Source organism: Emydura macquarii, unplaced genomic scaffold, assembly GCF_026122565.2.
Source record: "Emydura macquarii macquarii isolate MOO-44397 ecotype Brisbane River unplaced genomic scaffold, CSIRO-AGI_Emac_v2 contig_2432, whole genome shotgun sequence".
NCBI classification, from domain to species: domain Eukaryota; kingdom Metazoa; phylum Chordata; order Testudines; family Chelidae; genus Emydura; species Emydura macquarii.
The window spans coordinates 1,590,705-1,608,822 of record NW_027132569.1 but is presented as its reverse complement, the minus strand read 5'-3'; the positions used below and the strand labels follow the sequence as shown (position 1 = coordinate 1,608,822).

The 18,118-nt window shown below is 39.6% G+C and overlaps 1 protein-coding gene and 1 non-coding gene across 6 annotated transcripts in view; one reads left to right on the top strand and one right to left on the bottom strand.

The window, feature by feature from the left end:
- The window catches only part of BBS9 (Bardet-Biedl syndrome 9), a 417,433-nt gene that overhangs the window by 196,735 nt on the left and 202,580 nt on the right, over positions 1–18,118 (bottom strand). The gene's annotated exons all lie outside the window — the stretch shown is intronic.
- On the top strand, positions 10,897–11,058 carry LOC137162613 (U1 spliceosomal RNA). The gene has a single exon (XR_010922425.1). It is a non-coding gene; the product is annotated as a U1 spliceosomal RNA (small nuclear RNA).

Below are 18,118 nucleotides of genomic sequence, written 5' to 3'. Positions count from 1 at the left end.
CTATCATTCTAATTAGCACTAAACCTGCTTCAACACAGCCAAGCTCAGCACATGGTCACTGATGATCTTTAGAGAGAGAGTCTGTTTTGCTTGATCATTTAGAAATAGCAGCTGCTCCAACCAAAGGCTTTCAGGCATAGGACATAAGACAGTTTAAAGAAAAAATGTAACAGTATATCATCGGGTTGATACAACAGATTATATGAGATGGCCATGAGCCCCCCAGAAAGTACAATACTTCCTTTTATTTCATTAAGTGTTACCTGAACTGCAAGCCATGCCAGTGTCTAGCTTTGTACAAACGCATTTACTATTAAGCACTTTGCACTAAATCTCCACACTGAAAGGACACAAATTATAATGACACTGAATGCACACCTGTAAGATACTGAAGATTTTTGCTAGAGCAATTTTTGCACTAAAATTGGTCCTGAAAGGCAAAAATTGTAATGGTGTAAAAATACACAAATATACTTTCAATACAACAATTTTCAATTTCCAAGTTCTTAAAGGAAATGTAACATATGCAAGTCTAAAATTAACACAACCAAAAATATTAGGGTGCTTTAAACTCTGTTGATATCAATAGAACAAAAGCAACAAAGCTTAACCCTACAAGCATCTCAAAGGCTCTGTTCTGATTAAATGCTATACACATTTGTATGCAGAAGGTCACCAAAGTGGTTATACACTCAAGATAACATTTTCAAAAGTGCCTACGTGATTTAAAAACTTAAGGGCTGGCGCCAGTCGATGGAAGATACGCAAGCTACATAATGTACTTACATTCACGTAGTGCAGCATCTTTACAGTGCTATGTCAACAGGAGACGCCCTCCCGTTGACACAGCCTTATTCATTTCAGTGAGGTGGACTACCGGCATCAACTGGAGAGTCCAAACCCATCAATTGAACGGATTGATCCTGCTTCACCGATTGCTGCAGAGCCCACAGTTTAGACATGCCCTAAGTCCTGTTTTCAAAAGTTATTTAAGTGTTGCAATGCTGAGTGCCACAATGACTTTAAAAATCTGGGCCTAAATTACTTCTGAAAATGAGATTTAGGCACTTTTACCCTAATTTTACCTAGCTAATTTAGTGGCTGGAAGAAAAGGAACAGAGGTATTTGCCCCTATTTGTGGATGAAGATTATTTTGGAATGCCTGGCACAATGCATTTTGTTATTCAGTTCAAAGTGCACAAATTCATCTTGTTTGACCATAGAAATTATTTTAACTTTTGAAAGTTAATCACAACCAAAGTTTTCTTGGCGCCTGGAATATGCACTTTACCAGTAAGAATATATCATTAAAATCTTTGGACATACCTGGTTATGTGGGAATCCTACCATTGCATACACTTTTAGTTCATAGTTTAGTTCATAGTTTCTGAGCCACCCTCACTTATTTATTTATCAGGATAACTCTTGCCACTCCCAGATTGGTCAGAACTTTTCATAAGGGCACTACAGAGGTAATATTCATAACATTCCTCTCCAATGTGAATGAGAGGGATGCCAGGTGACATTTGGGTTGGCCTCTAGCCTCAGACATTCGGGCATCACACAAAGCAAAGGATACATTTTTTTAAAATCTATATATTTATTTAGTACTTTCAAGAAAGGTAAGCAATAATAAAATGACATTCCCATCTTCAAGTATGCCCCAGTCTAGCAGTTTCTTCTTTCCTTTGAACCAGAAATTCCTAATGTCCAATTAAAAAGCCACATCCTAAATTTCTAATTTTTAAATCCACTATTATTTTCTTTACAGGAACAAGATATGATGCCAGAGGCCTCAATTCAGCAAAACACTTGAGCACTGCACATATATAACTTCATACACTTTGAGCTTCAGAGTTAATTGGGACTTAAGCATGTGCTTAAGTGCTTTGCTGAACAGAGATGGACATGTTAATTTCATGCTTTGTAGATCTGACCATTAGGCCTCTCTCTGCCAGATGAAGAAGAAAGCTCTCCATAAGTACAATAAACTGGTGTGTATGAAGTGTGTTAGCTCTCCATTTGGAGACTGTGACTCATGGAAAGAGTGCAGAAAATCTTTTGGCCCCCCAGTTCAGACTCAGTGGCAATGAAGCACAGGAGATTCATAAGGCGTCCAAAGCTAAAACCATGGAAATTGCATTTTTATTTTTTGTGCTGTGAAGTTAGAAACTTTAGCAAATTTAATTAATTTTTTATATAAAAATGCAGCATATAACCACTGAGCAATCTCAAAGGACAATAATTTGAATTCATAATTGTAGCAGATCATGTACAAAAAAAAATCACAGATTTTATTAAAGCAAATATCAGTTTAAAATATTAATTTTGGTTACTTTTGCTATATTTTAACATAGGTAATAACTGAGGTGACTCAATTTTGGCCAGCTGTTACAGTTTTCCAGAGTTTTTCCTCACAGAAAATAACAGATTAGCAAGGATTTCTCCTGTCTGAATGAAAACTGTTTTGCTCTTCACTGCATTTTGTGGTGCTTTTAATATAGCACAAAAACTATTTGACAGGTCAGCAGAATTAAACATTGTATTATTCAATACCAAATTGATCATAGGCTTCCTTTAATCTCTTTTTTAACTAATAAAAGTGAAACATAAGGCAACAGAAAGTAAACATGTAAATGCCAACCCAAGAAAAGTCATTATTTAGCTTGGAGATTATAGCGGCAAAGTTTTAAGAGCCAAAAATTAGAAATGAAGACAAATGAGCTAATGGCTTACCCTGTAAGAAAAAGCTGCATTGTTCTACATACCCCTGGACTTGTGATAGGGTAACACTGAAAGAACAATACAAACAGAAGATTGTTTTGTTTGTAGTTCAGAAGTGAATGCTGTCTCCTGAAAGTCTGCTGAGACAAAATGCACAGACAGGATACCATGTCTCTGGCATTGGTCTCAACTCCTCAAGCACAAATGTTTGCCCACCAGATTATTAGTACAAAGGCTTATTCACACAATGAAGTCTATAATATGCACAGATTATTTAGTTCACTGTATAATATATTAAGTATTTTAAATAGATATCTCTATCACTCAAGAAGTACATCAACACTTTGTTTAAAAGTTTGGCTGTTATATATGTATATGTTGGGATCTGTCTCCTCCCCCACTCACCTAAACTGAATTTTTTTTAGTTAGAGAATGCAAACAAACAGCAAAATCTCAAAATAAACCACGTGCTTGTTAATGATGTAAACTACAAAAACAATGCAGGAAGCAGGGGAATAAAATACAGTAAATGCTGCAATTAGAAAACAGGGTTAGAAATAACGTGGCTGGATTTGGAAAGGTTGATGGAGATTTTTATGAGCAACAAAGTTGGTAGTCCATGGTAAGATAAGGGTAATCAAACTTTATTTTTCAGTTCGAAAAGCTTTTATCTTGAGAGTCAAGTGGCCCAGTGTTCACATTGTTTTTGGATTTGCCTCACTACAGTGGTAGAATGTTTTTCTCAAAACAAGTCCACACACACACAGTGGGCACACTTAAAACATTCTACCAGTTTCAAAGATTTTACTGACTCTAATGGAATTCCCCATTTTAAAGATAAGGTAGATCTCTGGAATCTTTCATACCAACAGAATTCTTTAAGTCAGTGGTTTTCAACCTGTGGTCTGCGGAACTCTGGAGGTCCACAGACTTTGTCTAAGATTTCCAAATGGGTCTGCACTTCCAAAATTTTTAGGGGGTCTGGAAATGAAAAAAGATTGAAAACTGTTGCTTTCAGTCTTTCCACTGTACATGCAACAGACTCCATGTCTTGATGTGGATAGCCCAAGTGCAGGTGCCTTCCAGTTCCGCCAGGATAATCTCTGACAGCTTAAAGGGGGAAAGGAAAAAAGCATATTCATGGACACAATTACAGATAGCACTCAACGGCAAAAATAGGCAGTATTAGCAAAAATCTATACTAGTTCTACTCTATGATCAGATCTAGATGTCAAACTAGAGGGCCATTATCCATAATGTCATTTAGCTATTCAAATTTCTACTTGAATTTGAAATAGACTATTACTTAGTTTCAATTCTGACTCTGTCTCAACTGGTGGTGACAGTGGCATTATCATTTATATGGAAATGAGACTAAACCAAATCATGTAAGACAACCTAAAATCAAGAGAATAAGAAGGAAAAACCCTGGGACTATAGTCCAAAACGGAGTAAGCAGATATATTTCTTCACCAAGAGCTTGCAATTTAAGAACAAAACAAGAGGCAACAAGTGAATACAATAAGATGACAGGGGTGTAAACAGTAATAATAAGACAATACAGCTATCATGAAAAATTAGTGGCCACAGTTTACCAGCTATCTAACCACTGTCAACTTTTTGTAGGCTTTGTGGCAGAGGGGAAGAACAGATTTTAAGGAAGAACAGATTAAGAACCCGGGAATAAGTGACCATTAGGGGAAAAAAAGTCCTAGTCTGAACTGCAGACAGTCAGAACTATTTCCAGGAATCTTCCTTAGGACTCCACCAATGTCCTCCTTCCAGAACATACTCTGAAATGACATAAGACACTGCATAAATGGCATTTGTTCTTGCGACTATTAATTAAACTAATCTTCAAGTGTAACTATTTTATAATTCTTTCAAAGACTCTGATTCCAATGGTAAAACTAAAATTCTGGGGTGGATTGGGATTAATGTACAAGTAAAGTCACAATTTTCTTTCTCCATTCTGCACAGCTGGGATGTAATCAGCAATTAGTCTTAGACTAGAAAGGGAATGGAATCATGATGAGTCCAATGGGAAAATACTCCTTTTCTACCATAATGTGAAGAACAATCTCCTAAAGCTGGTAAATATGAATTCATACTGCTTGCTAAAATATATACAAATGTCTATGGCAGCGCTACATCTCTCTTCCAGGGAAGCATACATAGCATATAAATGCATATGACCGACTCTTTCTCGGAGAGTGTTCTTCACTGTTTATTAGTATCTTTGTTCTGGTATTTTTCTCCTTTAAGGAGCAACTAGTTGTTCACTGTATCCTTTGATGTAAAGACATGAGAAGTGAGAGATATTTTTGAAGGGCTCTATTCTGCTGACATATATTTTGGGTGCTCTTTTTACATCCAGTTTGTGAAAGTGCCTTTTTTGAGAATGTATCAGGTCTGAGCAGAAAGATGAGAGTCAATTTGGCTTGGAAGCAGAGTGGCATTCTTAAAACCATGTTATTCTCATACAAGATACAGTACTAGCCTTCCACTGACTGTGTCCCTAACTCCTAAACAATTTTTGTTGATGTTTTGCCAGTGGAAAAAGGGGGAAAATACCTTATGGGGATACCTTAATGGTCTTGATGGAAAAACCTTGTAAGCTCAAAAAGGAGTATTGTAGAATTATATTTAAGTTCTAAGGAAATCAGTTCACAGAAGTCACCAGATAATTTCTGAAGTATGCAAACTAGATATTTTTTAAAAATCTAGTGATATGAAGATGGCTAGATGGGATGCAGTACTGTAAAGCCTTTATCATGAAATTGATAGCTATTACTTTAACTATTAAATATCTGGTACACAGTCATGCAGAAAGTCCCACTTGTAGAAACAAATGGATAATAGAGATTGTAGGTTTTCTCTGGACAGTGCTGTGATCTATGCACCAATATAATGAATGGTAACCAAATCGGAGAATATGTCCTCTATAATGAATCAGATCTTGTTCTATACGAGGACTGTGATAATCACTTTTCTAGAATAGGTTTATACTTCCATTCTCTCCTTTCAGTGATCTGTTCAAAGGTGAAGAGACCAAATGGCAAATTAGAACCTGATGTATCAAGTCCACTCTAGATAGTAATTTTATGGGTCTTTGCACAACTATCTAAATGTTCTCAGATAACTGTGGCTAAATTATTATGTGGCCTGCCTTTACGATTGTATGGATAGAAAAGAACATCCTAACAGGCTTTCAAAGTCTAGAATGAGAACAAATTTAGTTCCCGTTGCAATCAATCTTTATAAACATTCCATGTCTCCACCTACTGATACATGGAGATAGCCTTGATTAACCTCAAAAAAAAAAAAAAGCCTATTAAGTTAGTTATGAATGTCAGAACTGATTACAGGTATCAGAGATACTGCATGCTTTTGTTGTGTTCTTATAGGTCCAGGACTGCTCTCATATCTTCTAATTTCTGCTGGAGCATGAAGAATAGTTAGTACTCCCTAAAGACCAGTTGAAGGCAATAGTTTTGTGGTCCTTTTTCTAGCAGATACTCAGTAGCTATTAAGATGTTTCAGTGGCTTATATGCATGTGAGTGTATGAGAGAGAGGTGGGTCTTTCAATACTGATGATTATAGGTACCTCCTTGCAATGTTTTAGGTAAGCTCCTTGGATGCCTTTGGTAAGAATTGTAATGAGTCAATCCTGACTGGAATCATGACAGATTACCCCATATCAGGGATATTTGTCTACTGAGATTCATTGGCCAATCACTATATGGATCTAGGGTTAAAGGAAGCTTTATGGCTGTATTCCAATTGGCTTTTTTTTCCTCCTAATGCCCTGATCTAGGACTGCCTCTCTAGTATCCTTGGTCTTTTTTATGCGTAACAGAGTTGTGATGGATAAAAGGAGCTGTTGTATTCATTGCATAATCTGTGTAGTTGAACTCCTTTGTAGCTGGCTTGCAAGGTATCTTGTTTTGCTTCCTTCCACTGGAATCAGCTAACACCTCATCTATTTTTTTTCAAAAAGCTTTCCACCGCTAAATTTGGCTGAAGTGAGGTGCTGCATGCAAACACTCTGGTAGCTCCAGATCTTGCTGCAGAACTCAATACATCCAGCAACGTATCTGCCACAAATGAGGTCACGAGTTCAGCGATGCTCGGTGAGATTTTCCTGACCTGGAGAACAGCTGTTGGACCATGATATATTTACTCTGGAGAAACAAGTGGAGGAAATGGATGCTTGAAAAGATACTCCTGAGGCACAATGTATCTCAGGACAGCTTTTATTTTCATGTCAGTGGTGTCCTTAGGGAATCACTTTCCTTCTATTATGATAATATTCTTTATTGGACCGTCAATACAACATCTACTTAGGGAAGCATGATGTATGAGTTTCTCTGTTTCTGGAACCTGTGAAACTTGGAACACTGCCTACTCAGACATCTGGATTTAATGGGTTGCTCCCATTTCCATTTCATGACGTTTTCCACTGCCATAGGGAAATCCCTATTTCTTCCTTTGAGTTCAGAGAAGCATTTACCTGTTTGGCAGTTTAATCCTCTATAAGTGTATGTTTGGATTCCCAGATCCTTTATAGCCCTGTTAGCCAGAGTTTTAAACTGTCTCAGTGTCTAGACTCTCCTGGTTCTAACTCCTCAGCTGAGAAGGTGGAGGAGAAACCAAACTGGGACTTGTGTCTTTACTGGGACTTCTTAGATTTGTGGGTTTTGCTACAATTAGATTCCTTTTACTTTGTTTCTTGCCACCCTGGAGCTTGGGAAGTGGCCCTTTTCTAAATTTAATCTGTTGCTTCATCTCCTGGGTAGAAAGCCTAGGCACTGGGTATATCAAAACCTCATTTTGTTGAAAGATCCAAGCCAGAACTGTTGAAATTGGTCATATCATGGTCCTGGCAGCATCTCAGTTTTTTGACTTGGGCCAGGTGAGTGTGCAAAGAGGACAGTACCCTCAATTACTTTCCCAGGTCACATAAAGAACTCTAAAGGGACCAAGTCAAGGAATTCTTAGAGGGAATCGAGGTCTGCTTCAGTTTTCTTAGTCTTATTTGCTCAGTCAAGTCCACTGAATTTTTGTCTTGTTGGGGCTGTTGATGTTATCCTGATGTAAAGCAATCTCCCTGCCAACTGTACAGACACATGAGGGAGAACTAACACATCATTATTAATTTATGAAATTAAGACAAATGTTTTCCATGGACCAGCATACAAGAAATCTCCCATTATATCATCTGTAAAAATGGCTGCACTTTGGTGAAAATAAGTTATAGTGATTTTGTCTATGATCTCAGGAATCATTTTACAAACTGAAATGTTTGCCTGCTCACCTGTAGAATAATCTCCTGGGGCAAGGGTTGAAAGAGTGGGGGAGTATCTGGCTTCTTAAAACCATCTGGACTCATTGGCAGACAACATTGCACTGTTGTTGGGATGCATGATAGGTGCATGTTACTAGATAAACATTTGTTGAAAAAATATCTGTCCCTAAAAGAAGGAGAAAATAACCAAAGGAGGGTTTAAAGCAATAGGGTGGTTAAGAATTATTGCCATTTGCCTTAGAAAAGGAACATTAGCGCTATTGCTGCCTTTGCCTTCTCTTCAAGGCAGGAAAGATGATCTGAAGACAGGTGCTTTGGTGACTGAGTGCTAATATGGTCTTCTGGAAACGGATCTGGCTGCCTTCGGTTCTTGAGAGAGAGGACCTACTTAGCCATGCTGTATTAACAGTCATACTTTTGATAATGAAACAAAAATTTCACAAGAGTGTTGAGAATGTTTCCATCTTATTTTCTCAAACAAAGCCAAATATATCCAATTTTATTTAGATGTTGACTGTAGGAAGGTGCAGTGGCCTTCCTCCGAGCTGGGGCCCGAAGAAGGGCCACAACTGCAGGACCGGACAGTAAAGGGACCGGCAGTCCAGTCTGCCCGGCAACTGGGAAGCCGGCCAGCAATAGGTCCCGCCAGCCGGCCAATCCGGCAGCAGAGGGGCGGAGCCCCAGCCAGGGCTGGGAATACAAAAAACAGGCCCCCCCTGCTCAGTAGAAGGAGAGCTGCCGCCGGAGGCAGATGTGCCGTCCCACCAGCTACAGGAAAGGCCTGAACCAGGCCGGACCGCTGGCCCATGCGAACACTTCCCGGAGCAGAGGCCCCCGGAACGGCCCAAGCGGCCAACCGCTGAGGGTTGGATAGGGCCTCTGGGCCCCCTAGACTGGCCTAGGCCTACCGGCCCCAAGGACTGAGCCAGGCCCCTGTACCTTAGTGACTGGACTGAGTCCGCTGAGCCTGAGGGCTAGGAGATCCCCCCCGAGGCCGGACCCGACCTGGAAGAGCTGCCTGACGCCGAACCCCCGGAGATGGGACAGGACCTGGAGGAGCTGCCTGAGGCCGAGCCATCCCCCGAGCCCTGTGACCTGGAGGAGCTGCCCCTCGCAGAGGAGCTCCTGGCCCTGCCGCCTGTGGACAAGGAGGGACTGGAGGTTTACCCCGGGCCGTGTACCCCAGCGACCCCGAGGACCCGGTGGACACAGGTACCTGGGGATACGGGGAGGAAGTGGCCCAGGAACGGCTATAGCCGTGGCTGAGACGGGGCAAGCCCTGTTAGCGTGTTGCGGCGGGAGCCCTGCCGACTCAGTGGCAACGCCTTTTGCCACTGCTAGGGCTGTGGGCTGGGACGCAGTGGAGTCGGGTGGGCCTGCGTCCTCCTTCCCTCCCCCTTATCCTTGCCACCCAGAGAGTGAGTACCATCCCTGGCTCTCCTGACCAGAGGACACTGCTTGCTCGCCCACCCTGCCTCAGGACCGGGGTACCAGACTCATAGCAGACGCTGGTATTCCCCTGGTAGGAAGGTGCAGTGGCCTTCCTCCGAGCCGGGGCCCGAAGAAGGGCCACAACTGCAGGGCCTGACTGGGCCCCATGCTACATTGACATTCCATGGCACTATTTGCAATTAAAATATTGCAGCCAGAAAGAAAAACTGACTAGCCTGCTTTCATTGTCTGCGATTAATATAATGCAAAAAAGGAAACTAATTACATGCAAGTTATTAAAGTACCTTCGGTTTTAATGATTTTAAAAATCGTATTAATCCCCCAGCAGTGCAATATACTGTACAGCAACAAGCCTCTGACTCTACCTTGGGTCTACAGATCTTTCAGTCAAGACAAAATATCCACAGAATTCCCCATTGACATTATTCTGACTACTCTGAAAGAAATTAAATCAATACAAATGAAAGGGATTATGTCATGACGGCAAAAGAGTGAAGATCATTAGAAACACAGATTGGGGAAGAGAACTGTTGTTCATTATAATTAATCAGTGATATCATTAGGCAGCCCGATGAAAATTGTTGTGAACTGCCACTGGGCATTGCACATTCAGCAGTTACTTACTACACTTCTATATCTTAGGTACAATCAGACATTCATGAAGATTAATCTATTTATTTTAACAAAGTGACTTGTTGAAGTGACTTGATCACAGTTATTAGAGAACTACACAGAGAGAAGATTTCTGATAGTTGAGGGTTGCTTAACCTAGCAGACAAAGACATAAGATCCAATGGCTGGATGCTGAAGCTAAGCAAATAGCCAGAAATAAGGTGCTTTTTTTCTGGTTTTTTTTAAGCGAGGATAATTAACCACTGGAACATCTTACCTAAGAGGTGGTGGATTCACCATCATTTGATATCTTTAAATCAAAACCGGATGTTTGTCTAAAGGTTATGCTGTAACTCAAGCAGAAGTTATGGCTTGATGCTGGCACTACTTGCTGTAATTCTATGGCCGATGTTAAACAGGAGCTCAGACAACAGGATCATAATGGTCCCTTTTGATCATAACATTTGTAAAACTATAAACATACCTGTCAGAGGGTGGTCCCGCATGGAACAACTCCCTTTGGCAGGCCACAACATGACAGGTGCATCTGCCTCAGTTTCCCCTCTCAGAGTCCCCCCCATCTTTCTTAGCATAAAATAGCTCTTGTAGGGTTAATTTATTGCAAAAGGCCAATGCACATAAGTCATAAAAAGAGTCCCAAAACTACAGTCCAGAATTTCCCCACATAGTCCAAATAATACATACAATGTACAGCCCCAGCATCTCTCACCATACCCCAGCAATTCAGGACAGCCCCGGCATCGGTTCTTTTCTGTCTCTCTCCCATGACAGCCACCCCAACCCTTCAAGAGTGGAGACACCATGATCATGGAGGTGGTTTTCCCAGGGCGAGGCTCATCCATTGCACTACGGGTGTGCTGACCCCTGCGATTTCCCCAAATGTGGGAAACTCGACTGCATCATTTGTGGTAGTGGGGGACTGTGTTCGCGCTCTCCCCTGGCGGAAAAAAAAACAAAAAACCCACCCTGTTCTTCATAGCGGAACCCTGCTGGGAGGTCATCTTAACCAAGTGAGCATCCTTCACTCCCCCTGGCCCTCTCATTGTTCATTGGGTCGAGCTCTCCAGCGTGAAGATGTCAGCAGGTAAGCCCTTCCACTGCTCCCATCTTCAGTCTTCTCTAGTCCTTGGCTCCAGCTCTCCAGTTTACAGCCAGCAGCCATTGCCCTCTGCTGCTCCTCCTGCCTTCAACCCTTTGAAGCCTTCTGGCCCAGCTCTAGTTTGAAGAAGTCAGCCAGCAAAACGCTGTTGTTGTCCCCCTTGCTTTCAGCCTTCCCCCAGGGAACACCTTCTGCTTCCTACCTGGATCTTCTATGCTCCCTTGGTAGCTCTCACCCACCCTGATGCCCACTCAGGCAGCTCTGATTCACCAGGTCTCTCTCACTGCATCTCTCCCTGACCTTTTATAAGTCCGAGTGTTGCCCCACCCTCTTAATTGGCCAAACGGGAGTCCCTGCCTGGCACAGGGAACTGGACCTACTTTAATCAGCCCTGTCACTGCCACCCCGTGACAATACCAAATTAATTTGGTGCCTTCAAATATTTGTTTTTCATTATTTTTTTATATCAAGCAGGAAAAAACAAGAAAAAATACAATAGGACTTGTGGGGAAAAGTATTTCCCCCCGTTCTCTCCCCCCCCCCGCCTACCACAGCAAGAACAACAGGTGAATTACGAAATGCCAGAGGAGATAGCCAAAGAGGGCAAAGATTATTTGTAAACCCTTTAGGGCAGGAAGCAGCAGGTAAAAAGATATTGTAATACAGGTTAAGTCCTCACAGGATTTCACGGGTTCTACTAATCCCTCCTTCCTCGCCCTGCAGAGAATCTGTCCTTTTCAATTGGATCTGTGGAACTCATAATTAAGAAGCAGAGTAAATTCAGCCAAAGTATTTGACTTGGTACGTTTGCCCTATCTCACTCAAACTTCTGTTGTGCATTTTCTCATGAACCAAATTAACTGTAGAAAGAGAATGATTTACAGATATTTATTGGCATTGATGGATAGTGCTCAAAGTAAGTGGTGAGGTTCCTCCCTACTGAGTTCCCCACTGCCAAAATACATACACACACACCAAACATGCAGTGTGGAGTGGTTAGAATGCCTCATAGTTACCACAGAAGATCATGATGTGTTGCAGGGAAAGCTTAACAAACACAGAAACTCCTCAATCAGGGAGTACACTAGTTAGTGCTTAAGGCATGGCCTTTGTGTTTATATCCTTACTCTAAGTGGTGTCAGAAGCAACTGAATCCCTCTTTCTAAAGAAGGAATTAGGTAAAGAAAAGAGACCACGAGAGTAGTGAGCAAGTGGGGAAAGTGGAAAATCCAGGAGATCTGTGAAAGCAGCATCACAAAGAAGACACAGCCCAGTATCAGTGCAGCAAAGGAGCCCATAGCACAAATGGCTCTGTAACAGAAATTTAATTTTGGCAACTCCTGCAGCTAGCCTGGATGGATCCAGAGATCTGAGCAATTCCAGGAGGCTTTGGGTTTAACAGAGAAAGCACAAGAACACCAGGTAAATTCCCTGATATTTGCCCTAGGTGATGTTGATGATGATATTCTATGTTCCCTACTGATGAGGAAAAGAAAGAATATACCAAAGTGAGAAAGGCTTTAGATGCCCATTTCATGGGCAGACAGAGTATTATATATGAAAGGGCCAAATTTAATAGGTGGAGCCGAGATGTTTTTATTACATCCAGTTCAGAGTCTTGCTGAACATTGCAAATATGAACCATTAAAAGAACTAAAAAGAAGGAGACAAGATAGTTGTTGGCATAAAAGACACTGTCTAGAGCCCTGATTAAGCATCCACCAATGGAAGACTTCAGAGAAAGATGTTAAAATCTACAATGACTTTGTTCTGACAGCAATTCCAACATCTGGGGTATATAATTGTGGGGTTCTGCCCCATATTATCTACTACCACTGCCTATTAATATATCTTTGAGGTACTGGAAAAACATTTGCAAAACCACAAAAGATCATCTCTACAGGCTTATGGACAAAAGCAGTACAATTTAAAATATCCAAGTTTATTACAAACTTTTCCTCCAGGGCTAGAAAGGACTTGATAGAAACTGAATGGTGCAAAAAATGAGGAAGGAAAAGGTCATCTCACTAGACTATGCATGGCAGCTTTGGTACTTCCATTCTAAAATGTTGTTATAGCGGATATGAATTGAGTGGAGACATCCCAGAGACTTATTCCGGATTTACTCTAGTTCAGCTGAACTCAAGAGTCTGGACTATACATGTATGCTAATTAGTGAAAACAGCAAAGCTACATTCCTGATAGGTTAAAAAAATATGGGTTATGCAAAAATTTATGTCCATAAAGTTTAAATCATTCTCCACAAATTTTTAACAATAGCAAACATTGGCTGAGGGAGTCAAGAAATGTTGGACATTATTAGTCTTGAGAGAATTATACATATCAAAATTAATTCACTTACAACTTATATTTGATCTTGAGAACTTTCAGTCAGGAAAGGATTCTCTTCCACAAAGTGGAGCTCTCTGTGTTAAAAAAACAAAAATCTACAACAAACAAAAAGCCTCTATCATGTACAAATGCTAGGAGATTGCTTCCTTGTCAAATTATTGATCCTATTCTCTTTCTTCCCACTTACATCCAAATCCTGATCTAACTTCCCTTTACACTAACTTCAATGAAACTATTATTTGGCATTTAGTAATTTAATTTTGCCACCATGTTTTAAGTAATGTTATTCTGCTTTAGCATACACTCTGTAACTTTCCACTGTGTCGATATTCATTCTGTAGTTCAAAAAGATCAAAGAGCAACTCAAAGTTACAGCACTACATAACATAGTCAACTATTTTAAAAAATAACTGTATTTCTACCTTCACATATTTCTCTTTCTCCAAATTAAAACTGTAATATAAGATTAATTAAAGATTGAGTAAGGAAACAACTAAGGTGGTAACTAGAACATCAAATGTAAACAAAAAACAAATGCAAAAATCAAAAGGGCACCTCCTAACAAATTTTAACTATAACATCACAAATTTGAGTGTAATAGAGTTGGGGTCTTTTTGTGCAGTAAAATTATAACATTATTTGGTAACATCATGGGAACCATGAAAATATTATTTGATTAGGTACCGATAGACAGCTATATTTATGAGGGTCCTCTACCAGTTAATAAAATTAGGCAGTTAATAGTGACAGAATTTTTTCCTTTGTAATTTTATAAACAAAGAGAGCATTAACAACTGTAATAATAAGAGATCTGAGGCATCAATCAATTCAGATGCCATACAACCATAATATCACAACTATCCTGCACTATATGAACCCTTTGAACCCTTTAAATTAGCCTGGATAAATTCCCTGACCTTCCAAAAGGATTTCATATTGTAAACATATGCTTTATCACAAACTCACCATGTTCAGAACATCTCTCTCTCTCCACATCAGTTTAGCCAAGACAAAAAAAATCAGTGGAAGAATAACCCCGAAAGTGCTTTCTTTTTTTCTTCCCCATCACGACCTTTTGAACTAAAGGACTAGGGTGAACATTCTAAGGCTGTCACCTACTGTAAAACTATTTAATACCAGCCCACCCAATGTTGGTGCACAGTTCAATATCTTGATGTTAGTACATTTCAGTTATTCTTAAAATTAAAAATTTTCTATAAGCTTAGGAGGAAACAATTTTTTTTATTTGCTTATATATGGCATAAATAAATACAGATCTACAGAGCCTACCATGCAAATTTCTTATCTTATATGACAGGGATAAAACATGCATGCAAATTGTGCACCAAAGTCATGAAATGGGCTACAAATGCAATAAAAATAAGGTATTTGAAAGTTTAACAAATGGGGGAGGGGCACCAAAGACACTTCTCGCCTGGGATGCCATTTGGTCTAGGGCTGACCCTAAGGACAGCCTTGCCTTATAGCCTCATTCTAGTGCAAACTCATTTAATTTGGTTCCGTTTCTGATGTTATGATCCTTGGACTAAGCAGATGTCAGTAGTTGTATGGAATTAAAGAAGCAATCACAGAGAAAAGGGAGTGCTTTGCATTACTAGTATCAAACGAGAATGACCCTTCAAGTCAATTAAGGTGTTCAAGAGAATCTCACTAAGCTCTCCTTTGCTGAATGGATGGAATTTTAGTATTAGTATATAAAGTTAGATAAAAGTATAATGATAGTCATAATATAGCTCCTTTGGGATTGGGAAGGGGAAAACAGAGGTATTTTCTAAAGACCCCTTGGTTACCAAAATACAGGAAAAAAGCACAATCTTTGTTTTCAGGAACTTTATTTTGAAGGAGTGCACTACTGTTTTATTTTGACATATCTTTGTAAGTGGCAAAACCAGACCTTATATCATGGTTTACATGCTCTTAACTGAAGTAGTCTGCAACAGGAACTGTTTACTAGTCTGAGAAGCTATTTAGTGACAATGGGAACTTGAAACACTGATACTACTCTTATGCTAAGTGTCTAAATGAAGCACCTGCCAGGTCCAGAAAACAAGAAGCAATCTCTTCTAAATGGAATGGCATGTATGAGAATAATGTTGATGTTATGGTTAGAAGAACATTTCTTTCTACAACAACAGTATGGTCTACCCATTTTCCCTTTATTAAAAAAGCACTTTCTGAGTTTAATGTTCATGAGGCAGAAAATATTATAGAGAGGCATATTGTATCCAATCTATCTTCTAACACATTCCACCTAACTAAAAATACAACAAACCATTGTGCAGAATTGTTTGAAGAGTAAATAAACATTCTTCAGAGTACTTTCTTTCACCACATTCCACTCAACTGCTTGTGGGGAAACCTGAATACTAGCTGGGAGCTTCTGTCTGTAAATACCATTGGTATGTCAGAAGCTTCCTTCCCCCCCCATCTAAACTTCTCTTTAAATTACATTCAGATTTTTGTGGTACCATAATAGTTACAATATGGGATGTATTTCAATATTCTGGTAAAGGCTTCTTTTCAAATTCTAACCCATTATTTCAGGTTTACATTTTTCATCCCAGCCTCTCTGCAAGATTCATATCCCCACAACATTTATATGTGAGGTCTTGCAACTTAACATGGAATATTGTGAACTACTATATCATAACTGCATCAAGATACATATTAAAGTGGTATATTTTATTTTAAGATATGTAACAGATTTTCTCACGTTGTACCAGAAAATGTGTCAAAGAAATACACTAGTATAAGTTCTAGTGGAACAATAAAAGTGAGCCATGAAAAACTAGATAGATAAGTTTCTGCTTTCAGGGGACTTAAGTGAATCTTTTGCTGATTCAGTTCATGTGGATTTACATCCCTGTCTTTTGCACTTTGAGATTCAAAGTTTCAATAAGCCCAAACACCCAAAGCAAAATGCAGACAAAACTGTTTCGTTTTGCCAGGTTTGGGATAAAAACCATGTGAAACACCAAGTTTCACTTGTTTTCTTTTTGAAACAATGGATCTTCCTAGGTGCACTTGAAACTTAGCCCAAGCTTGACAAAATGGCTACTGACCTGCCCACAATTTTGGATATGTAATGAAATCTGGACTTAGTTTATACTGAAATAGTTCAGCACAGCTTTAATATGACATGATTGTGAATTAAGAGTATGAAAGTGAACATTAAAATAGATTTTAGATTCTGTTTTTGTTTAGTTTTACATTTCGTTTTAATTTAACTTACTTCCTCATTCAAGCCTTTGTACAATACTATGTGCACTTCAAAAAGAGATGTGTGTCAACCAAACTGCAGGATGGGTATCTTATTGGCAATGTGGTTCTCTAGTGCATGGTCTGTACGTTTACACACAACCATTGAACACTCACATAGTTATATACGTTGAACAAGTACAGAATTCAGAAGAGTTCTTCACAGATGAGACATTCACACTGTGGACTGGATGTGAGAATTTTACTGTTCAATAATATTGTGTCTTACAACTCATGTCTATTATATAAACCATCGTGCCATATATATTATATACATATTATTCTTATATATTATATGCTTAGTAATAAAGCACAGGAGAATATTGTCACATTCTGGGGTGTAAGCCAGAATGAGAGAGTGAGGGGTTATGTCACTGCCTGCTCTGTGACCCTTAGTGCCTCAAAAAACTCTGCTGCTGTAGTTCTCTTGTCAAGATGCTTCTAGCCAGCATACCTGCCTGTACTTTATGTCACTGGGTTAAGCACCTCTGATTTAGTAATTCTGATTCCAACAGCCTGCTTGTTACACTCCAGCTACACTCTGGTTACACCTGACAAGATGACCTCAACACTATCCTAATCCCAAATTTTCCCACAACTGTGTGCTCTGTCCATTCCACTTCTGGACCATTCAGAGAAATATTAACATTAATTTGCTCCTTTAAAGAGATAAAAGCACATTGTATCTTATTAACTTAACTGGGGTGAATATACCCTTTCCTTCAAGCGCAGCACTGAGTTGTTTTATTGTAAAAATAAAACAAGTTTATTAACAAAAGGACATATTTTAAGTGATGCCAAGTAGAAGGAATAAAGATAGAAAGGGCTATCAACAAAGAAAAGTAAAAATACATTTTTCTAATGCCTAAAACCTAACTTAAAAAGCTCCAGCCTTTGTTCAATGTTCCTACCATTCCCAAAGACTTCAATCCCCTTGGTTGAATGACCCACCTTTCTCAGCTTGCAGGAGCTCTTGCTCCTGGTGTCTGTCCAATAATGGATGCCAAGATTGTTTCGCCTCTCTCCTTATATCTTTCCAAAGTTACTGTTTTGTCCCCAGACTGTTCTTCTCTTCCTGTGACCTTCCAACCCTCTGCTGATTTTTATGTAAATTGGACTTTCACTGTTCTGGTCACACCTTGCTTAATTGGAAACCAGTAGATAGCTGCCTTCCCTCCTGTCTGGGAGAAAATGTGTTTCTCTCTGTGTTTGATCACAGACTTTAAAGTGTAATAGCATTAAGTATCCATATTTCCTCACAGTGTTAATA